The sequence below is a fragment of the Mus caroli genome, unplaced genomic scaffold, assembly GCF_978045245.1.
Source record: "Mus caroli unplaced genomic scaffold, Mus_caroli_1 scaffold_1, whole genome shotgun sequence".
Lineage (NCBI taxonomy): Eukaryota > Metazoa > Chordata > Mammalia > Rodentia > Muridae > Mus > Mus caroli.
This window is the reverse complement of record NW_028227256.1, coordinates 30,912,345-30,936,687: the sequence shown is the minus strand read 5'-3', so window position 1 is coordinate 30,936,687 and position 24,343 is coordinate 30,912,345. Positions and strand designations below refer to the sequence as shown.

Genomic DNA, 24,343 nt, shown 5'->3' with positions numbered 1-24,343 from the left:
CACTTCAAGCAGTTATTAAGTCAAGAATAACTTCTTCATTAAAGACACATATACACACAACAAACTTTTGTTATTGCGTTGAAACAAAGCCCTAAACTTTAGATTCCAGGAACCTCACTTCCCATTCAGAAGAAAGAGCTGCCAGCTCTGAAGTAAGAGAAGATAATTCTGTCTCTTTAGACCGCTTTTTTTTTAAAAGACTTATTTATCATTATACATAAGTACACTGTAGCTGACTTCAGACACACCAGAAGAGGGCGTCAGATCTCATTACAGGTGGTTGTGAACCACCATGTGGTTGCTGGGATTTGAACTCAGGGCTTTCAGAAAAGTAGTCAGTGCTCTTAACCATTGAGACATCTCAACAGCCCCTTCAGGCCATTTGACTGGGATTTAGTAACCATGGGTGAGCATGAGGAGACATACTGCCTTTGTGCTGGTGTGATGAAAAACTCAACCTAGCTGGGATGTTGAATACTAGACCAATCCAACCACACACACACACACACACACACACGCACACGCTCCAGCATACCACCAGGGCATTCATGTTGAGTGCATTCTAAATCCCTTCACTAACATTTAGGTTCTCCCTAAAATTTTCCAGTCAAATTAACTCAGAGATTGAACCAGAACAATTATGACTGGCTCAAAGCCCCTAGACATCTAGAAGGCTGCCTCCACTTTCTCCACATCTTTCCAACAGATCTTTCTCTCAAAAATGTCTGTAGACTCCTCCCTTTCTGGTTCTCCCTATAGAGAGCATATGACAGGGCAAGAGGCAAAATCAGCTCACAAGAGAGCAAGGTCTCTAGATGGACATATCTCGAGGTGAAAACAGATTCCCCAGCCTCCATAAACTCATAAAGGTACCAGTCCTGGGGCTGCAGAAGCTTCGGTGGGGCCTAAGCTGGGAATTTCTTGATCCCTAGGAAAGGATCCATTGAGAAATAAATAATGGGTGGTACAGATCACAGAGTCAAAGTTTCAAAGAATCCAGGTGTCACACCGTAACAGAAGCAGCCAGAAGGCTCCAGGGGTCAGTCCTGAGGAGTGGGGCACAGCTTGAAGCCACAAATGTCCCCTCCCATTCCTCAATGCTTTGGCATACATCTGATAGAACTTTACAGAGAATGGAGTGCATACACCATTTGTGCATTGTCATGGTTGTCACAAGAGCTGTGTCCTGTGGGTGGAAATAGATGCATCATGTTCTTGTTAGTCTTGAAGCGTCTTATAAGCCATTATATTATTAGTCTCAAAAACCACAAAAATAACAATACCTATAATTCCTCTGACCTCTTACTGTCTATGAGCATGAGATGAAATAAGCCCAAGGTGCTAATGAAGAAACTCACTCTCATTCTCCATGCCCAGAGCCCAGCCCTGCACACTCATGGCCCTTCTACTTGCTCATACTGTGCACGGCTGAGTTTTTTGAATTCCAGTCTCTGACCCTTCTCCCCTGCCCAGCTACCCATCTGACCCTGAAATAGCTTGATTTGTTTTGATCCTTCTCTCATCAAGGGCTTTCCAGCGGCTGCAATACTTCCTCTAACCACGACATAAGCAAAGAATGTGTCAGAACACATTGGGACTGATGCACAGATGAGCCACGGAGATGGTGGCAACATGCACCAGTTCAAGCAAGATGGCATCCAGTGCTGAGAGACTCTACAAGGGCTCCTGTCCCTAACTCAGAGGCTGTCTGCAGTTGTCACCCTCTTGCGAAGGAAAAAAAAAAAACAGTTTTCTCCAATGGAGTCTCATTGGATCTACAAACCCAGCAGGAGATGCCCAACACAAAATGAAGTTTTTTTGTAGACTTTTTGTCTAGTGCCAGGCTGCTTGGGCTTTTGCTCTGTGTTTACTCTTGTTTGTTTGCTTTGACTGTCCTCTAAAGAAAGAGAGAAAAAAAAAAAAAGGCATGGGAGCTGGGTGGTGGATACCTGAGGAAGATCTGGGGGAGTTAGGGAGGGAAAACTGACCAGAATGTATTGTATAAGAAAAATATTTTCAATTAAGAAAAAAGGATTGTGTCAAAATGTGTGGCAGCAATCCAAAAGATAGTACTTATCAGAAAAACAAACACTATACAGAATAAACGAAGAGCTGGTCACTGTGCCCCTTCTATTCCTCCGATGAACTGCCCCCCACACGTGTGATTTGGCTAAGCCACTTTTCTCAGAACCCCAGTTTCTGGTGCGCCATCAGTGTAGATACTGCTCTGGAAGCACTGTTAGCCATGTTCATCATTTAAACCAGCAGACATCAAGTACAGTGGATGACTCTCCATAGTGCCGTGGGCCTCAACCAATCAGGAGGCCTTATGAGCACAGACTCGGGTTTCCCAAGGACTCTCTTACCTGTGTTTCTAGCATGATGCGCACAGAAGTTGAACTCACGGCTGTTCAACCAGTTCTGGCCTGAATTTCCAGGCTGGCAGCCTGACCTACAAATTTCTGCCATTCTCGCAATCTCTTGAGCTAACGTCTTAAATAAGTCTGTGGATACACTTGTATGTGTGCATGCACGCATGTGTGTTCTACCTGCCAGTGTGTCTGGCTGGCACTGTCTCTCTGAAGAGTCTCACTTGGAGAACTGACTACCCCAGGCACGGTCAGGCCTTGCCTCAGCTACATTGTAGGGAAGCACAAACACTGGCGCTGGTTCCCAGTTTTAAAGGCAGAGCTTCCGCAGGGCTTCTCCTAGCCTGAGGTAGGAAACCACGGAGCTTCATGTCATTAATTAACTCCCAAGAGGAAGGAGTTTATCCTTCCCCACTTGCTCACATCCTAAATGAGGGCAGTCGAAATCTTCACCAGATATTCCACACTATCAAAGTGATATTGTGGTATTAGACGATGTCAGAGTGGTGTGATGGAGCCTCTAACAACGCACACCATGAAATGTCACAGCATCTCATTTGGAGATCGAAAGGAAAATATGAAACCCAGGCATAAAGTCCTTAGAATATCAATGATTACCAAAAAAACCCCTTTGAGGCGACATCTACAACCGATGTTTTACCACAAACTAGATATTATAGCCTAGCCAAAAAAAAAAAAAAAAACCCACGTTAACTTTATTCCACAAAATAATGATTTCCAATGCGGACTTCTAACTAAGGAATTTATTTTATGTACTTATTTATCTTTGGTTTTTCGAGATAGGGTCTCTCTGTGTAGCCTTGGCTGTCCTGGAACTTGCTCTATAGACCAGGCTGGCCTTAAACTCAGAGATATGCCTGCCTCTGCCTCCCTCCCAAGTACTGGGATTAAAGGCAAAGAGTTAAAAAAAAAAATCTATCTCCCTTCATATCCCATTGCATAGTATGTCCTTTATACCAGCAATAAAAATAAATCCTTCTTCAAATGTAAAGCTTTTATTTCTAGTCAGACATTAAGACCCATGATGAGCCATTTACACTAGAGTAAGGCCATTAGACTCTATCTATCCTGGAGAAACACTTGGTAAAAAGAAAGGGAACCGAGGCTCCCTGAGGAAGAAAATGCTGCCTATTTCACAATCTCTCCTGCTGACATTTTTCACCAACACAGAGGCAGAATTTAGAAGAACCTAGAACATGCTTTCCTAACCGAAGCCCAGGCTGGCTCCATTCAGAAAGCACTGAAGACAACACGCTTCTGCAGCCTGGAGCAGCAACTGAATCTATGAGTGAGCACCGCCCTCTGCCACTCTGGTTGGACATCACTGCTAGGCACAGGAACTGCGGGCGTGGCTGGCTTCTCACCTGCCTCTCCAGATCTCCCGGGAGAAGATGATCACTGATGTAACCTGACAGAGTCAGAAGATCTGCTCCTGTGTGCTGGTGCCACGGGGTCTGCACTGCTCCATTAGAGCACACACCCTCCTGCCTGTGACAGGCATGTAAAATGCACACACCCATGACAGGGATAAATAAACCATGGATGTGCATCCTAAACAGTCAGTGACTTAACAGCAACCCCCTCCAAAAAGGAGGTGTGAACCATCTGTAAGCAACTAGAGGAAGAGAGGGTAAGGAAAGCATAACTTCTCACCACTTTACAAAATCTTTGTCTTCTCATTAAGTAAGGAGGCCACAGCTAAAATTCTTCTAAACAGAATGGCAACCACAGGAAGAACTTTGAGGAGCGTGAAGGTAAGGCAGAAAGAACAAAGGCTTTCCCGGAGGCCTGTTCACAGGATTTCCATTCCCACTTCCTGCTCACGCTGTGTGACTTGGTACCCATCACAACCCACAAAAGGTCTGTGAACGTTTGGCTGCTCATCTGAAAATGAGACTCAGGTCTCCTGTCAGCGTAGTCGTGCAGATCAGGGTAATATACACAAGGGTTAAGACTAAGTCTAGCAGACAGTGGGACACTTTAAATGGCACCTGTCATCTTTAAAAAGCTGTGCCAAAGCTGTCAGTTTCCTGAGCACACCTACAGTCTCAGCCGGATATAGCCTTAAAGCACTTTCTAGGGCACCAGGGTTGTCAGTGAGTCCCCCTATGTGCCACACAGGAACAATCAACCAACTGAAACTAAGAGAAGGGGCACACGTGATGCTCTCAGTGGACATTCAGCAAATGAGAGCCACGTACTTCTTATTTGTACTTCTTATTCCAACTCACATCTAAATTGCAGCTGGTCTCCTCACTTCTCTCTTGGTCCCCAGCAGTCCTTCTCGAGGGAGCTAGACTGAATCTTTAAAATGTATTAAAAGGGAATCCATAAGCACTCCTGTTCTAAAAACCCTCCTACATGACTTCCCACAGTACTGAGTAAAACCCAGAAGCTGTTCTTCCTCCAACGAGGCCTTGGGATTGATCCTGAAAGATAGATCTGCTCAAGTGTTAATTCCACGGCTCCCCTCCCCCACCTCACATCCTCCCCCACCCCCACCCCGATCTGCTCCCATTTCCCCTGCTACACTTATCTCTACCTGGCACTTGACATAGTGAAACTTCTTAATCTGTGCTACCTGTGTCCCTCACTCAAGATAAGCTCCACCCCTACAGGGTTGTTCTGTTTGCTACCAGAGCTCCAACCCTTCAGATATGACCTGTGAAATGGGGGCACAGCAGTGGGTTAATTCTTCAAAGCCACCTGTGCTGCCCCGAACAAGATGACCGCTCTATAATGCTGACCTCATCTGTTCTGGTTCATTCCCTCCAGTTTGTCGTTCTTCCTTTCCCACTTCACATCTGCCCAAGCTTGTCCTGAACAGGAGGGTTAAAGCATAACTTCACATTGCCTCCCAATTCACAGCTAAGGGCAAGCGTCCAAGCACACAGGAAATCTAAGGTTAAATGCAGCCCAGAGCTCTGCAGAGCTACGCGCCTTCTGGCCCACATCCACCACCTATAGCAAAGCGATTCTGAACAGGCTACTGAAACTTTTTGAATTTTGGTTTTCGACAGTAGAAAGCAATCTACCGAGTACCATTAGACAAGCTAGCCCTGCTACTGCCTAACCCAGTGCTAAGCTCACGGGAAGTAATTAGTAACGGCCCGCTGCCATTATTACAGGTGTCAAATGCCGCTGACATGATACGCTGTTGTCTGATAATTCCATTTCTTTCACAATCTCATTTCTGGTCACCAGGGAACAAATAAAGTTTCAGAAAGTCTTTAAATTAAAACACGGGGAACAATGGTGGTCACTTGCATCTATAAAGCAGTGCTCTCACTTAAGAAAAGGCTGTTTTTCAGGCCTTAGGATCCAGGGCCACCTCCATCTCAGAGTTCTGGATTCCATCCCTCTTATCAACAGAATAGTTTGCCTGGAGTCCCAGTGACTACCCACATTCTAGGAGTCAATTTAAGATCACTGTGTCACCTGCGCAATACTCCTAGAAATGTCAAAGATTACTAGGTAATTTTCTAATGTGAAATACCTGAGTTTTATAAGTTAATTTCCAATGTGGCGAGGCCATTTCTCTTTAGAAAGCCTATGGATAGAATATATATTTTAATTTATAGATATAAGAAAACTCTGGATGTTTAACTAGACACAGAAGCGAACAGGAAACCAGTGTGTACCAAAGAGAACATGTGTTCAGCCTGCACTTTTTACAAAGTTTCTAACTGCAAAAAGCAATTAAAAATCAATGAATAAGCAGGCATGGTGGTCTATGCTTTTAGTCCCAGCACTTGGGAGCCAGAGGCAGGCAGATCTATGTGAGTTAGAAACCAGCCTGGTTTACAGAGTAAGTTAATTCCAGGACAACCAGGGCTGTTACACAGAGAAACCTGGCCTCAAAACACAAACAAACAGACAAACAAACAAACAAAAATCAATGTATAAAATAAATAAATTAATTTGGTGACCACAATTACTATTTCTTAAGTATCTCATTTTGATCATAAAAATACTACCTGGAAGTTTTCTCTATTTAGGGTGGGTTTATGTTCAAATTACAAAACACTGAGATTGGAAGGCTGATCTGACTTAATTTTTGGATGGCAAATGCTGGAAGTTAGGACCTGAAAATCAGCAGCTACAGCCTTCCCGGTCCCCTGGGCAGGCCAGCACTCTGCTCGCATGGGCAATTGAAGTGATGCACCATCTGTTTTAAGACGAGGGATGAGGAGCAGCTGGCCACATGGACTACAGAGCACACATAGAAATGCAACACACTAGGACAGAAAGCAACATCTTAGCCGACCGGGACTAGTGTCCTCTGACATGACCCTTGTGAGTTCAGGGAGAGCTGGGTTCCACAGCAAAATCCATAGCAGCCTATGCTGTAAATATGAACCTATTTTTCAGACTCCTACAACAAAGAGCCCGATCTCACTGTGTTAGCCAGGATGGTCTAACCTTTGAGACCTCAAAGGTCTGGGCTCAACAGTGCTCCTGTTTTAACTCCTAAGTGGCCAGCCTATAGGCACACATAACCACAGCCATTGCACCTACCCTAACCCCCACATACCTCAAACTGTGATATTTAAAAGATCCCAAAAATACAATGATATCAGGTCTCAAACCACCAAAGGTAAAAAAAAAAAAAAAAAAAAAAAACCCAAAATTAATACCCTTGAAAGGAGAGAAGCCCTCAGAATAGCCGATCCCTTCCCAATCACCTCAACAAGTTTTATATCAATCTTTACTGGTGCCATCTTCAACTGTGCACCAATACACAGCTCTGAACAACTCCTGACTGAAGATCTATCTGCTCCCGAAGCCAGCGATGCTTTAAGATACTCACAGGGCCCTGAGCACTCTTACCGGCTCTCTCGTGTCATAGTAGACAAGCAATGAGACATACACTCAGTGCCAGTATTTTCCCATTAAGTATTTAAAGGGGATTTTATCATCTTATTTTTTGTACAGTCTTAGAATCCACTCAGGTACAATTACATAAAAATTTAACTGTAACTACTCACTTAAAATAATGATAGACTTTGTAGTCATTTAATTGTAGATCGTTTTTAAGGTTTAAATTCTAAACTTCTTCTGAAACAACATTTGTCTAGGTCCCAATCATCCCAAGAGGCTGCTGGGACGCTGGTGGACTCTCCTACGAGCCAGGGTGTCTAATGGGGCTGTCTCAGTCCTCAGGGTCTATCCTTGGACTCATTAGGATGTCTGAGCAGAGGCGGACTCTCTTCACAGCCATGACTAAACTGCTGCTCTGCCCCCCACCGCTCCCCTCCGCTGTGCTGTCTGAGTCTCTTGACCTCCCTGCAGGAGACACCATCTTGACTGCTTGCCTTCCACTAAACTCCACACATATGGATGTCTGCTCTCCGCTCCCACAAACACTCCACCTCCCACTGTACATGGGAGTGGGGGTGGGGGGGAAGGATGCTCAACTTGTTTTACTTCTTCCTCTGAATGGTTACTGCATGGCTACGTGGCAACAGGCAGAGATGTCTGTCTCTGACTCACAGCTTTTCTCCGTCCTGAGTGCTCTCACAACCCACTCTCCTCATCTTTCATCAGCCACTGCAGGATTCATTCCTCATAATGACATCACCTGGGTCTAAACAATTTCCAAACCACTCCACCCATGCACGAGTCTGACCACCAATCTCGGGCTCTCCGGCTCGCTTCGCTTCAAGCTAATACTGCCTTCCCATCATTTGTTCCTCGTCAGATCCACTCCTACCCATAAGATTCCCTGTCCTTATCCGCATTCCCTCGTGCTGCATTATTTCAGGCATCCTCTTGACATTAGTATCCAGAAGTTATCAATGCCACCCTCCTGCTGGTACCAGCTGAGACATCCACCTTAACTCTTAATCCCAAACCACTGGACTCTGCTTTCAAAGTGTCCCTGGCTGGTCAGTGTGACTCTCAGTCACAGATTCACACATACCATCAATGAGCCCAGACACTCCTACTCCAAACACCACAGATTCAAATCTGCTTACGATCTCCTCTGACATTGACTTCATTTGTTCAGGTTCTGGAAAGGCCCCCTTTGTTCTGTCTGAAATATCTCAAATGTCTGTCTGAATCCCGGGTCCTCTTTAGCTTATTAATAACTAAGCTCCTTAAAACCTTCCTGAACAAACTTATAAAAATGTGTGTACATGTGCATGTGTGTGAAAGAGAGACATAGTGTGTGTATGTATATGAGAAAGACAATTGTGTATGTGTGTATGTGAGACAGTGTGTGTATGTGTGTATGTGACAGAGTGTCTGTATATGTGTGTACGTGGGTGTGATAATGTGAGAGAGACTATGTATGTGTGTATATGTGAGACAAAGTGTGTGTGTATATGTGTGTGACAGAAAGGGTGTGTGTCTGTGAGAGAATGTGTGTATGTGTGTGTGAGAAATAGAGTGTGTATGTGAGAGCATGTGTATATGTGTGTGTGTGTATATGTGTGTGTGAGACAGAGGGTATGTGAGAGAAAGTGTGTGTATGTGAGAGAGTGTGTGTGTGTGACAGTGTGTGTATGTCTGTATGAAAGAGACAGAGACAGAGAGAGACAGAGAGAGACAGAGAGAGTGTGTGTCTGTATGTGAGAGAGTGATGTGTGTGTGTGTATGTGTGTGTACATGTACCTTGTGGGTGCATGCCCCATGTTGCACGTGACAGTCAGAAGACTGCATGGAGTCAGTCCTCTCCTTCCACCATATTCCAAGAACTGAACTCAGGCTGTCAGGTTAAGCAAACTTTTAAAAAAACAACAATCTACAAATGCTATCTCCATTCCATCTCCCCGAGCCTTCCCCATATAGTTTTATTTTCTATTAAAATAAACCAAACCCATAAATTGAGGGGGGGGGAAGAATGATTTAAAAAAAAAAATTGACCTTGGCTGGTGAGAGGGCTCAGGGGCTCTGCTGACCTTGGCTGGAGAGAGGGCTCGGGGGCTCTGCTGTTGCAGAGGACCTGGGTTCGATTGCCAGCACCCACATGGTGACTCCTAACTGCTTATAACTCTAGTCTCAAGAGATCTAGTGCCCTCTTCTAATCTCCCTGGGTACCAGGCATGCCTATGGTACTTAGACATACATTCAGGCAAAACACTAATACATATAAAAATAAAATAAAGTAAGAAAGCATTTGATCTAAAAGACTCTTATACACAACCATGGCTCCATCAGGTCTCTAGTCAAATGTCACCTGATCAGATAAAGTTCCCTGACCAGAAATCAACAATCACCATTCCACCTCCAAATATTTCCCCATTACCTGACACACTTCCCATCACACCCATTACTACCTAACACAATACAGTGAATTTATAATATAGTGATAATTCATTTATCTCTCCCTTTCTACAGTAGAACTGTTTCCATAGGAAGTTTATTTTGTTAGGTATTAAGATGTCTACACCAACTTGCTTCTTGGGTTCATTGGCTTGGAATACCTTTCTCTAACCTTTATCCTGAGGTAATGTCTATCCTTGATGTTAAGGTGTCTTTCTCTTGGATGAGGAAAAACCATGAATCCTGTTTTCACATCCATTCTGTTAGTCTATGTCTACTTATTGGAGAATTAGGACCATTGATATTGAAAGATGTCAATAACCAATGATTGTTGATTCCTGTTAATTTGGTTGTTGTTGTTGTTGGTGGTGGTGGTGGTGGTGGTGGTGGTAGTGGTAATGGTGGATGTATCTGCTTGGTAGTGTGTGTATCTGCTTGTGTTCTTCCTTTCTTTTTATTTTGCTAGTGTGAGATTCTTTATTTGCTGTGTTTTTAATGGGTGTAGTTAACTTCTCTAAGTATATATTACTTGAAGTCGTAGCTAGAACAATAAGAGTACTAAACGAGATCAAGGGGATACAAATTGAAAAGGAAGAAATCAAAATATCTTTATTCGCAAGTGATATAATAATACACATAAGCGATGCTAAAAATGTCACCAGGGAACTCCTGCAGCTGATAAACACATTCAATGAAGTGGATGGATACAAGATTAACTCACAAAACCAGTAGCCCTCCTGTATACAAATGACAAATGGACTGAGAAATAAATAGGGAATCAGCATTCTTCTGAATAGCCTCAAACAATCTGATAATTAAAATAATCCTGAACAATAAAAGAACCCCTGGAGGTCTCATCATCCCCAATTTCAAGTTGTACTATAGAGCTATAGTAATAAAAACCACATGGTAGTGATATAAAAATGCTGATCAATAAAACTGAATTGAAGACCCAGACATAAATCCACGCACATATGGACATCTGATTTCCGATTAAAGGAAAAAAAAAAAGCCAGAAATACACAATGGAAAAAAAGAGCATCTTCAACGAACAATGCTGGATGTCTGTATGGAGAAGAAAGCAAATTAGATGGATTCTTATCGTTCTCCACAAAAGTCAAGTCCAAGTGGATCTAAGACCTCAACATACAAGCAGACACACTGATCTGACCGAAGAGAAAGAGAAAATAGCCTTGAATGCATTAGCACAGGAGACAATTCCCTGAACAGAACACCACTGAATAAGCACTAAGATCAATAATTAATGAGTGGGACCTCAAGAAATTGACAAACTTCTGTACAGCAAAGGACACTGTCAAGTGGACAAAGCAGCAGATTACAGAATGCGAAAAGATTTTTACCAACTCTGCATCCAATAGAGGGTTAATATGCAAAATATATGAAGAACTCAAAAAACTAGACATCAAGAAAACAAATTATCCAATAAAAAAAATAGAGTACTGTTGGCATAATGTTACTGTGCACTGTGTAAAGATTATCCTTGTATTATTCAAATGCTGACCTTTATGCCCCCATATCTGACTACAATCCTTATTCCAAGAATCTCCTGTCTCAATGTTGTGTAAATAATGTCCCACAATTATTCCCTGTCTGGTCAATAAAGAGCTCATCAGTCAGCTACTGAGCAGGAGAGAGAACAGAGCTGGACTTCTTCCCAGCCAGGGGAGGGGGAGGGGGAGAGAAGAAGTGGGGATTTGCCAGAGGAGAGGGTCCAGAAGACACCATGAAGAAAAAACCCTGGAGCAGAGAGGGTGAGCCAGATCACTACTAAAATGCAAGTATCTTGGGGATTTAGCTAAGAGGCAGCCGGTTTGCTTTACAGGATTAAAACTGCTCAATTGTTGTGCCTTGAAGCTGTTAAATTAATCTAATAGTTTCTGTCTCAATTGTTTGGGAGCTAGCCAGGTTAAGAGAAAAACTACCACTCTATTAAATTTGTACTAACAGGGTACAGATTTAAACAGGGAATTCTCAATAGATGAATCTCTAATGGCTGAGAAACACATAAAGAAATGTTCAACAACCTTAGCCATCAGGAAAATGTCAATCAAAACTACTTTGAGATTCCATCTTACAGCTGTCAGAATAGCTAAGATCAATAACACAAGTGACAGCTCATGCTGGTGAGGGTGTGGAGCAAGAGAACACCCCTCCATTGCTTGTGAGAATGCAAACTTGTACAGTCACTATAGAAATCAATATGGCAGTTCCTCAGAAAGTTGGGAATTGATCTGCCTCATGACCCAGGTATACCACTCTTGTTCATATACCCACAGGACGCTCCGTCCTCCCATAAGGACACTTGTTCAGTGACTTTAATTGCAGCTTTATTTGTAATAGCCAGAAACTGGAAGCAACCTAGATGCTGTCCCTCAACCAAGAATGGATAAAGAAACGGTATGTACATTTACACAATGAAGTATGACTCAAAGACAGCATGAAATTTGCAGGCAAAGGGATGGAAGTGGAAGAAATCATCTAGAGCGTGGTAACCAAGATCCACAAAGACAACTATGATATATATTCACTTTAAATGGATATTAGTTCTTAAGTAAATAATAACCATGCTACAATCCACAGACCTAGAAAGGTTAGGTCAAGAGCAAGGATCTAGGGGGGACATGTAAGTCTTTCTGGAAAGGGGGAAATAGATAAATTTTGCAGGTGGACTGGGGGCTGGCAGGGACAGAAATGGGAGAAATCAGGTGAGGGGTTTGGGAAGACAGTATCTGAAGAGACAACTGGAATGAGGGGGGCATTTGGAGGGGTCAGTGTAGAAAGTTAACGCAGTAGAAACTACCTAGAATCTATGAAGGGGGTCCTAAGGAAGACACTTAGCAAGGGTGGACAGACTGAATTCCATTCTGTTGAGCTTCTGGCCAAGGGCATCCCATGGAGATGCCTAAACATCCCAGGATGTTGCTAGGACAGAGGTTGCTCTGTGAAAACTGACTGTGTGTGTGTGTTGGGGGGGGGGGGGGCGGGGGGGTCAGGTGAGGATGTTTGCTGAGGGCACCATCTACACAGCTCATTAAACTCTGGGAGGTTGAACTGGTGCCTGCACGGAGCCTTCGGCCCTATGTTTTAGTCTCTTTTGTGGAGGAAGGTACTTTGCAGCCTACAAAAGAAAAGCATAGACATAAACTTTTCACCTACACTCTGTCTTGTCTGAAAAATGTGCTCTGCAATGGCGGAGCAGAACTTGCGGGAGTGGCCAAGGAATGTCTGCCTGACTTGAAGCTCATTCCAGACACTGCTTGGATGACCAGAAACCAGAGACTAGATAGCCCAGAGTCCTAAACAAGACATGACTGGTCTTATTATATATATCAATGAATGATTGCTAATGATATTCTGCTATACTCATAGATTGAGTCTGGATAGCCCAGAGTCCTACAGTAAGAGCCAAACATGACTATTCTAAAAAAAAAAAAAAAATTAAAAAAAAAAAACAGAGATTGGTGTCTTGTCCAATCATCATCAGAGAGACTTCATCTAGAGCAGACACAGAGACCCAGAACCAGACATTATGTAAATTAAGAGTTTAAATGGGAGGTCTCCATTGGGTCCCTTCCCTCACAGAAGAGGAGGTGAAAGATTGTAGGAGTCAGAGGGGTCAGAGGGGATGGAGGATACCAGGAGAACATGGTCCTCTGAATGAACTAAGCAGGGCTCACATGGGCTCACAGAGACTGAAGTGGCAAGCACAGAGGCCTGCAGGATTCTTCACCAGGTCCTCTGTATACATATTATAGCTATTAGCAAGGGGTTTTCATAGGACTGCTAACAGTGGGGGCAGGTATGTCTTTGACTTGTCGGGCTGTTCTAGGGACCCTTTTTCTCCTGTTGGGTTGTCCTGTCCAGCCTTGGTGTGTGTGTGGGCGGGGGGCGCTTTGTATTTTGGTTTGTCATATCTGGCTGCCGTCTTTTGGAGGTCTTCTCTCTTCTGAGTGGGGAGGTGGGTCTGAGGAAAAGGGGAAATGGGTGAGGGAGAGGTAGGAGGAGTGAAAGGAGGGGAAACTGGTCCACATGCATTGTAGGAGAGAGGAATCTATTTTTAATTCAGAAGGAGGGCAATGGTGACAATAACTGAGGAGGAAGAGGAGGAGGGGGGAGGAAGAAGAGGGGAGGAAGAAGAAAGGAGGAAAAAGGAAGAAGAAAAAGGAAGAAGGAATGAGGGGGAAGGAGGAGGAGGAAGAACTGGACATTGTCCTAGAAATACAACCCGCTTGTATACTTGCCTTGCTGAAGAGACCACTGCAGGCAGTGCCGAATTCCCGAGCCACAGAGAACGAGCTGTGCAAAGGCTTGGGGCAGAGTGGGAATTTTTGGAAATCTTTTCCATCAAAGTGTGAGGAAGCACCGTGCTAATAAGCCAACCGTGACAATCCGGTTAAGTAAATGTGGCCCCGACTGGAGCGAGCACATCAGCCTCTGCAAGGGAGGAGAAGCAAGGCCAGAAGCCAGAGAAGTCACTGCTCTGGAGACAGCTCCTGATGCCTCACTCTGTCCTGTGAACCAATGGGAAGAGCTCACGGAGACCTCTAGAAGGGTAAAGCCTACCTCCTCTGCATTTAGAAGCCACTGGATTGGAATGTGACTTCCACTGGAGGAACCTAAAGGTTGGAAGTTAGAGAAAACCCCTTCCTGGAACCAAAGCATCCTTCCATGGTGAGCAAGGGACAAGCTTCTGGGGGGACCTCAAGTCAAATCCTAAGAAATAGGACATCCGGTGTCAGCACTGTCACACAAACCCCTACTGTTCAAGACGACTTTATAAATGGAAGGGGGACCTGACAAAGGAGGTGAGTCGCCCAGAACCTCGCTACTACATGGCCTGTGTAAAACTAGGCCCTCTCTCCTTGAGCCTGACAAAGACTGATCAAAAGCAACACCTGCAGTGCGGTGCTAAACAGGAGGGTCCTCTACACTGACAGCTCAAGCGAAGGGAAACTTTGTTTCTGAATATGGAGGAGGTAACACAGAGTGCCAGGCTGGGAGTGCATTGTTACACCAGGCTGAAGTCTTAATACCAAAAGTAATCATAAGGGTTTCTACATCTAGGAATACAGTAAGGAACCTGCCCTGAGATCCGAGAGTGAGTTATATGACAACTGATAAGAAAGAATAGAACTGACCTCTCCTTGGTCTGTACATTAAGACAACAGATTATAAAGGAATGAGTGGTCCCCCAACACTTCACATCACATGTGCATTATTCAATGCACAAGGTTCAGCCCTAATTTCTGAAGAAATTTGTCTTAATAACCCTAGGTAAAGTGCACTCTAGACAGTCTATAGAGTTCTCAGTATAGTACAGATTATATTCCCTACATCTTTTTGCTTAAACCCGTGTTCTGTGATTTCATAACGCCATATAAGATTCACGGATAAACTAAATTTTCTAGCTTATGAAAGTGTACAGATACATTACCCAACACTGTAACACGAGACACCCTGACCACATTCCTATAGGAGAGGAAGTTAAGCCAGAGACAGCACAGTCCCCGAGGCTCTGGGCTCTTGAGATCTGAGATTGGATCACCATCACTTCAGGCAGCAAGCACAGCTCTGGAATGAACACTAGCAGGGCCAGCACACTGCTCATGCTTGCTGAAACGCTTGGCTTAGCTCACTATGCCCAACAGAGGAATAAAACAGTCACTGTATCACATGTGAACATCCTGTAATTTCCATATCAATGTCATGTTAACTGCACGACTTTCAGAAGAACACCAAGAGATACTGGGGCCTACAGACTACATCTGACCTTGGCACTCTGTCCCCAGAGTTGAGCCTCTAATTTTCCTTTTCTCTCCTTCTCGCTCTGGCGTCTCACCTTAACTTACAACTTTCCCTTCCTACATTAAAGCTAGGCAGCAACTGTTCAGAAACGAGATAAGAGAGTCACGATTAAATATTTATTAAACCCCCACAAGTCCTTGGGGCTGAAGTTTATAAATAACACAGTGTCTTTCCTGTAAGGTGAAGGTTGGAACAAAAGGCAAAACTATGATGAAAATTTTCTTTAAGAAACCAACTTCTGTGTGTTTCTAAGGCAGCCATGCCTAGCCCTGCTGTGAAGCTTCCAACTCGCTTGGCTCTGTAACTGGCACAAAAGATACCTGGAACCATCCATTAATGGTGCACTTATTCAATGCTTATCAGCGCAACACACTACCCTACCCTATGCTACTCAAAGTTCCATAGGCCTAAGGAAATGAAAGAGCAAATGAGTGTCCTGCGCTCGCTTCAGCAGCACATGTCCTAAAATTGGAACGATACGGAGAAGATTAGCATGGCCCCTGCACAAGGATGACACGCAAGTTCCACACTTTGCAACCTCAGCTCCTATTATCTGTCTGTAGTATTAAATAAAGCATATTGGTTTAAAAAGAAAGGGAGGGGAGGGGAGGGGAGGGGAGGGGAGGGGAGGGGAGGGGAGGGGAGGGGAGGGGAGGGGAGGGGAGGGGAGGGGAGGGGAGGGGAGGGGAGGGGAGGGGAGGGGAGGGGAAGGCAAATGAAACCACACCAGGACTCTGAGGAGGGACACTGACGAACTTCCAGAGCAGTCAGAGAATGCCTGGCATCCAGATGACACAATTTCACTTACCACTCACAGACCCAACAGTTCCAACTCTGTCTCTGGAGGCAGAGGCAGGGGAATCTCTGACATTCCAGGATAGTCGGAGCTACACTGAGGCAGGCTTCCCTGCCTCAGGGGGGGAAAAAAAAAGAAACAAAACGAAAACAAACAAAAGCAAACAAGGGAGGAAAAGGAAGTGGGGAAGGGGAGGAGGAAGAGGAGGAGGAGGGAGGGGGAGAAGGAAGAGGAGGACAAGTTATTCCAGGTCAGCCAGGGATATATACACATACTGAGGATGAAGCTGAAGTCACAAACACTATAAAAGCTCCCATCTTGCAAGGAGCTCACAGTTTCTTAAATACCCCACATAACTATTCTTTCAGAAAGGACAAACTCATCTGTACAAATAGCTAAAAAACAAAGAAAAAAAAAACCACTCAACTATCCATGTCATTTCTAAAAAAAAAAAAAAAAAAGCTAAATAATACAAATAAAATCCCCAGGCAAGCTTCGGAACTTTAATTATGCTTTAAATAGAGCTAAAAAATGTGCGACTCATTCTCTGGCCAACTGCTTAGCAAAGGGCCCGTAGAAAGCTGAGCCACGTGAGGTAGAAGGAAGCCACCCCCACGGTGGAACACTGGAACGGTCTCCCAAAGAGAGCCGCACAGTGGGTGCCAGGCCAGTGTTCACGATGGGCCCCGATTGATCAGGCAACTCGGTAGCCCGCGTTTTAGGTGTCATTAAATTTTCATGAGTTCTGTGCAAATAGAGATGTATAATCTTGAAAGACAAAGTAGGATGGATATCCGATGATTCTACTTACTAGAGAAAAAAAATTGTTAAAACAGGCACTGTCTGCCTTCTCGGTAAACTACATCAGGCCATTTGCCAAGAGATTTCTTCCAAGTTTGTTTGTTTTAATAGTATATATATATATATATTTTTCATACTAGTAAGTGTGCCAGGAATAAAAATTCTTTTTAGGGAAGAATTCATTTTTAGATGTTAAAATAAAAATACCCTGCTTACATAACTCACTGATTTATAGCATTTAAGTTTTCAATAATATAGAGATTTCTGTATTCCATTTGCCAAAATGTTGTTTACATTTTTTCCTTAGAAAAAAAGTCAAATGAGCAGAGTGTTCTTTGTTAGGAGAAAATAAAAGGCTTTCATCCCAAAGGGCAGCAGTGTGAACAGTGTCCCCGCGGATCTGACCTCTGTCCAGGAAGTAGTGGCACACCTTTAATTCCAGGACTCAGGAGGCAGAGGCAGAGGGATCTCTGTGAGTTGGAGGCCAGCCTGGTCTACAGAGGGAGTTACAAGACAGGACTACACAGAGAAACTATGGGGGTAAATGGGAGTGGAGTACACCAAAAACCACACACACACACACACACACACACACACACACACACACACACACACACACACAGAGAGAGAGAGAGAGAGAGAGAGAGAGAGAGCGCAAACAAGAACAACAAAAACAAAGAAAGAATCGTAAATCGTTCTTATGTCAGGAGAAAATGAACTTGAAACAGAGCACAAACTATAAACTTCAAATAAAGGGAGGGCTATTAAGTGCTTTGTTGTGTTTTTAGTTCGTTTTGTTTAAGTTCTGAGACAGCCTGGCCTGGCCTGGATGTTGAGGTTTGGTCTGTCAGGTGACTTTCATGCTTATTCCTTGATTTTCCTTGATTATTGGAGGGATTAGAGACAGGTGAGTTTGAATTGATTTGATTGTACGGGGTGGGGGTGGAGATGGACCAAGAGCACATAGCCAGGAGAGACAGCAAGTATCTGGGGAACATTGCTGGGGAGGTAGCCAGGCCAGCAGTTAGAAAAGTAGATTAGAGGTGACCCCCCCACCCCCCAGTAATTGCCAAAGCCAACAAAACAGCCAGAGTGTTCATTTGAAACTACTCGGCGATAAGCCTAAAGTGTTCCGTACTACAACTCGGTTTGTAGACCCCAGTCTTCAACTCTCAGAAATTCCCCTGCTTCAGCATCTCATGCCGGGATTGCAGGTGTGAGCCACCACATAACAGTCTCGAGGTTTTCCATATGGAAAGATTTAAGACACTAGAAACCAGGGAACTTGTGTTTGAAGCCAGATACAGACTTTCAAAGACCATCTCAAGAGGTTGTTTCATTAGTAAAGACTAGTAAATACATGGAGGGGGGCATGTGGTTTCTCTCTCCAAAACCCCAATACTATGGTTAGCAAAACACATGACTTGGAATGTATAAATGCCTGGTATTTCTCTTGTTTCCTTAAGGGTCCTTCTTTGGTGTCACTAGTATGTCTCTCCATACTTTAAATGCATTCGACATTTGGTTGATAGATCTTAGAAATCTCTTTTTCTACAGGTTACTAATTTATTGTTGAAGGGCCTAGGGTTTTGGGCCTAGAACTCTCTGCAGTATGATTTTTATCAATTGTAACAACAAAGGCTTCTGTCCCTGGAGTTGGTGTAACTGGAACTCCCAGTTTAAATCAGGTCGCTATGGTGATGCCTCTCATAGTCTTCTTTTTGTTTGGGATTGTGTTGGATATTCTCAGCCTTTCGAGTTTCCACATGATTTTTTTTTTGTTTTGTTTTTGTTTTTAAAGATTTATTTATTTTATTTTATTATATGTGAGTACACTGTAGCTGTCTTAAGTCACTCCAGAAGAAGGCGTCAGATCTTGTTACGGATGGTTGTGAGCCACCGTGTGGTTGCTGGGATTTGAGCTCAAGACCTTCGGAAGAGCAGTCGGTGCTCTTAACCACTGAGCCATCTCACCAACCCCTCCACATGATTTTTTAAGATTTTTTTTTTCTCTATGTCTGTGAGGGAACCCTGAGAATTTTATTAGGATTGCATTAAATTTTAGACTCCTTAGTGGGATGGTACTTTTCACAATATTATTCCTTCCAAACCGTGAGTATGAAAAAAACTTTCAACCTACTTTCAACGGAGGTGTCTTCCTCTGTTTTTGTCTTCAGTCTCTAAAAGATTTTATCATAAAGCCTTTTATTTGTTTTTTTTTCATGGATGTATTTATGTATGTGCATGAATGCTTTGCTTGTGTGTTTATATGTGCACACAGTACCAGAAGAGGCTACAAGAGAGCTTATGGGTGCTGGGAATCAACCCTGAGTCCCTGGTAAAGCAACAAGTACGCTTAACCACTAGGCTATCTCTCCAGCCCCTTTCAATTCTTTGATTAGGTTTTGGTCACGGAGGCCGTAGAGGAGGCCCACAAACCATACTGGCTCTTGTTATTCCTCTTGGCTGCTCACCTTAATTGGAAGACACTATGGCTGCATGAAACTGAGAAATTGGGCTGCAACTGAGCTGGAAGATTCCTCCCTGCTAGCTTGCTTTCATAATGCCTAAAGGTGCTGTGTAGGTTCCCTTACCTGCCCAGCAGCATGTACAAGAAACAGAGTCGACAATGCTATCCAGCTGTGAACTATACCCACCAACCGACGTGTTGAGCAAGATGGGCTCACTGCAATCGTGGTATGGCTGTTAGAATGTTAACTAACCACTCTTTGACTTTAAGACCTGCTCCATGAGGGGGTATTCATGCCTCATACTGTAAATCCAGTCAGAAACCTATGGCAGAGGGCATCTTGGGGAAAACTTCCAACTGCAGTTTAGCAAAACTGACCTAGCAGCAAGTTCCCTACTGTACCACTGGCCACTGATGGCCTCGCAGGCTCCAAAAGCAGTGCCTAGCATTTCAGCTGAAAACAAAAGCAAAATATAAGACAGTTACTTGTTCCACTAACCCTAAAGCTCATGCAAGGCCGAACAGAAGTGAGGCTTGGCAGGTACGAATGCCTCGATTCATACGCAACAGCAGCCAGTTTAACCTTAGGAGCTTTTGGAAGGTGACCTATATAGAACATAAACAACAGTGCACAGGGTTTAAACTTAATGTTAACATCTGGTTAATTTAGGTACCCGATCCCCACCCACCTCAGTGATGCACAGCTGCACAAGGTGGATGGATGGATGGATGGATGGATGATGCTGCTGCCACAGTAGTCTCTGACCCTGCCCTCGGCTTCGGGGATAACTGTGACCTTTACCATTTGATATCTGAGTGTGCTGACGTGTGGAGCCTGAAGCTCTCACTTCACAGCGTTCACCAGCCTGGATTTGCTGATTCTAGAGTAACCCTGAACAGCCAATACAGGTTGGGAAGGCTTATGATTGGCTCTCAAAGATATATAGGTAGGCACTCCCCAGTAGCAAGCCACATGAAAGACAAGTAACTCCTCTACTCCTAACCATCCACATTCTCCTCCCCAAAATCTCTCAGGCCCAACTTCCTAAGTGTTATTTGTGGGAGAACTCCTTGAAGCAGATTACAAGGACGAGAGACGTCTCTGCCTCTACCTGGCCTTTATGGTCGTCCGCTATTTCCTTACTCTCTGGGACTCAGTTTGACAAAGTCAGTAAATAACATACAGTCTACTCAAAGCACAGGGTGACCTCAGGTTAAATAAGATAATGAATATGAATTGGTTTTGAAAATAGCAACGGCTACCTAACTACCAAGAGCTACTGTAAAAACAAATAATTTTCCTGAAATAGCACTGTCATTTCTAGAGCTAACCTCTGCTCTCCCAGGGTTCCTGCTAAATTCTGTTTGGATACAGTCACTCTCCCTACTTCGATTTTCTTGAACCACATGTGACTCCTCCAGAACCAGAAGTGGGTAATTCTGAAATAAGATCCCAGCACTTGGGAGGCAGAGGCAGGCAGATTTCTGAGTTTGAGGCCTGCCTGGTCTACAGAGTGAGTTCCAGGACAGCCAGGGCTACACAGAGAAACCCAGCCTCAAAAAAACCAAAAAAAAAAAAAAAAAAAAAAATCAGACATGAGAAATAAATGTCCAGAGAGATAAAACTGTTAATGCAGAAAACTACTGGTTATGAACCACAGGCATCACACAGCTCTAACATCAGGGCCTTCTGTGCCTCAACCTACCAGGGAAAAGCATCTGGCAATAGGAAGTAACATATCAGAGGATGTCTCATTCCCTCAGGCTCTACAGCCTTCAGTTCCTGAGAACCAAGAGTAACATGGGTGAGCCGAACTTTACCTACTTTACTGAGAGATACAAGACATGATCTTAAATTATTCTTTAAAAAGAACTCAATAAAATCAAATCTCAGGTAAAGATGTCTATTAAACCTTTAATAACAAAACAAAAGAGACTATGATTGTAGTCTTTAAAATAAAGGAGTTTGAGGGCCATCTTACCAGAGAAACTTGCAAATTATTCTGTTTGTTTAGAAGAAAAATAATGAGCCAGATCAGGTTTGAAGGAGGGGTTGGTTTGGTTTGTTTGTTGTTTGTTTGTTTGTTTATTTTTGCAGGGGGAGGGGGATTTGTTTATTTTCCCTTTGATCCACAGTTATCTGCAAAACCTTTAGTGTAAATGACTGGATATTTAGAGTTTATTTTGCTTAGCACCTAAGAAACGTATGTTTGTTTGGTTTTTTTGTTTGGTTTGGTTTTGGTTTTGTCCCCTAAGGTAATAGGTGGCCCTGAACACAGGTAAACACAAAAGCAACAAGAAGCCTTGCCAGGGTCCCGAGAGAACTAAGACTCACAAGCCACACTTCTTGTCTCTAAGTGGGGTTCATGAATCCCTTCATCAGGTTTGTTCTGGTTGCATGAACAGTTTGGGAGACTAACGAATGTGTTCCTTTGAACTGTTCTGAAGTAGAACTCACTTGCCTTGCATGCTGTGTATGGTACACCAATTATTTACAGACTTTTAATAGCATTATCAGATTAGCGAGATCTTTTAGAAACATCTATTCATTGAGAATCTAAAAACACTAGCCTAGCAATGAGTAACCCAAACTCGGTAAATAGAATGAGCATGGGCATCGGTTAATGAAATTCTCTGTAGGCTCAGTGGCTGGGAGCACTTGCTGCTCTTGTACAGGACCTGGGTTCAGTTCCCAGAACTCCCAGGGTAGCTCACAACTGGAACCCCAGCTCCAGATGATCTGAAGCCCTTTTCTGTCCTCTGCATGCAGGCATACGTACAAGTAAAATACTCATACAAATCAAATAGAAATAAATAAATCTTAAAACATAAAATTCTTGTTAGGCAGTTAGAGAGGTCTCACGGAGGACACAGGGGGGCAAGAAGTCCCGAAAGCTTCTGGAAAATCCTTGCCGTTTGCCTTCTAGTCTCCCCCTGAACAGCCTTTCTTGTTCTAACAAGATATCCGGAAACCAAACTCCAAAGCACGTACCCACCCCTGCTTAAGCCTTTCTATCTCCACGGGGAGAGTCAGAGGTTATGTGGGATCCGCACTCCGGTTACAAGAGGAAAGAAAACCCCATCTCTTTCTGGGAACCGGAAATGGGGGTGAGACAAGGATCAGTATGTAACTGCCCTGGAACTCACTGTGTAGACCAGGCCAGCCTCAAACCCATCGAGATCCCCTTGCCTCAGCCTCAATTGCTGGGCTTAGAAGCATTCACGACCACGCCCAGTTTACAGAAAAGTAAACTGAGCTGTATAAGGCATCATTTGCAATTCTAGAATCGAAGAAGCAGAGAGATGAAAATGACTCATGGTGTTCCCCTCTATCACAGGTTCAGGTTCTATTTAGAGCAGATGAAAGGAAAGCGAATTCAGAGAGCCGAGTGAGGTCCAGAAAGCAGCAATTACCTTGTTTGCAGCTGATCTGGAAAACTGGCTGCCTGTCGCTTCCTGGAGCTCAGCTGCTGTGACTGGCTGAACTCTACAGCTTCTTACAAGGATTCCTTTACACGTCAGCCAAGTGAAAGTTCACCGTGCACAGAGAAGCCTTCACGACACACTGGAAGCGCACCTGGAGGCAACAACCCTCTTCCCAAACAGACCCAAGGTTCAGCCTCAGCTTTCTCCTTCACTTCCCAGGTCACCTAAGCGTTCACTTCCTGAGCCGCCTAATCCAGACCATGGGTTTAATAACATCTTTGTACAAATAGTTCCCAAATCCAGATTTATCCACCTATGACAGGCGTTCTTTAGGAAATCTTGTAGACATTTCAAACCCAACATTCAAAAATCTGAGTTTTCATAGTTCTGAGTGCCTCCAAAAAGAAACTGGAGAGAGCATACACTAGCAGCTTGACAGCACACCTAAAAGCTCTAGAACAAAAGGAAGCAAATTCAGCCAAGAGGAGTAGAGGGCAGGAAATAATCAAACTCAGGGTTGAAATCAACCAAGTAGAAACAAAAAGAACTATACAGAGAATCAACAAAACCAGGAGCTGGTTCTTTGAGAAAATCAACAAGACAGATAAACCCTTAGCCAGACTAACCAGAGGGCACAGAGGCAGTAGTATCCAAGTACTAACAAAGTCAGAAATGAAAAGGGAGAGATAGCAACAGAAACTGAGGAAATTAAAAAATTATCAGATCCTACTGCAAACGCCTATATTCAACAAAACTGGAAAATATGGATGAAATAGAGAATTTTCTAGACAGATACCAAATACCAAAGTTAAATCAGGATCAGATAAGCCATCTAAATAGTCCCATAACCCCTAAAGAGATAGGAGCAGTCATTGAAAGTCTCCCAACCAAAAAAAAAAAGCTCGGGACCAGATGGGTTTAGTGAAGAATTCTCTCAGACCTTCAAAGAACTATTCCACAAAATAGAAAAAGAAGGAACCCTACCCAATTCATCTGTGAAGCCACAGTTACGCTGGGTATTCTCCCTTGGAACTGGAACGGCTTCTGTCTAATCAGGAACTTGTCACAATTTCCCTTCATAGAGGACTTCATAAGAGATTTTTGTTTCTCCTTCTATCATGTTTAATGCTCCAAAAAGATTTTTTTAAACTGATTAAAAATTTCATATAATCATTTCTTAAGATTTTTTAAAAAAATAACAATGTAGTATTTCACTTAGTAGATGTTCAATATTTCTTTGCTTAAAACAAAAGTTGTGCGCCTGCCCACGTCCTGCTGTGATGTGTATGGGAGCGCACTATAAGTTGATTCACCATTGCTTCACCGTTTCATAGCTGGGGCAGGCTCAGCAAGTGTCTGCTAAAT

At 43.6% G+C, this 24,343-nt stretch overlaps 1 protein-coding gene and 1 pseudogene across 16 annotated transcripts in view; one reads left to right on the top strand and one right to left on the bottom strand.

Moving 5' to 3' along the window:
* The window catches only part of Dst (dystonin), a 396,685-nt gene that overhangs the window by 310,208 nt on the left and 62,134 nt on the right, over window positions 1-24,343 (bottom strand). The window lies entirely within an intron of this gene.
* LOC115032366 (U6 spliceosomal RNA) lies at window positions 15,924-16,019 on the top strand (annotated as a pseudogene).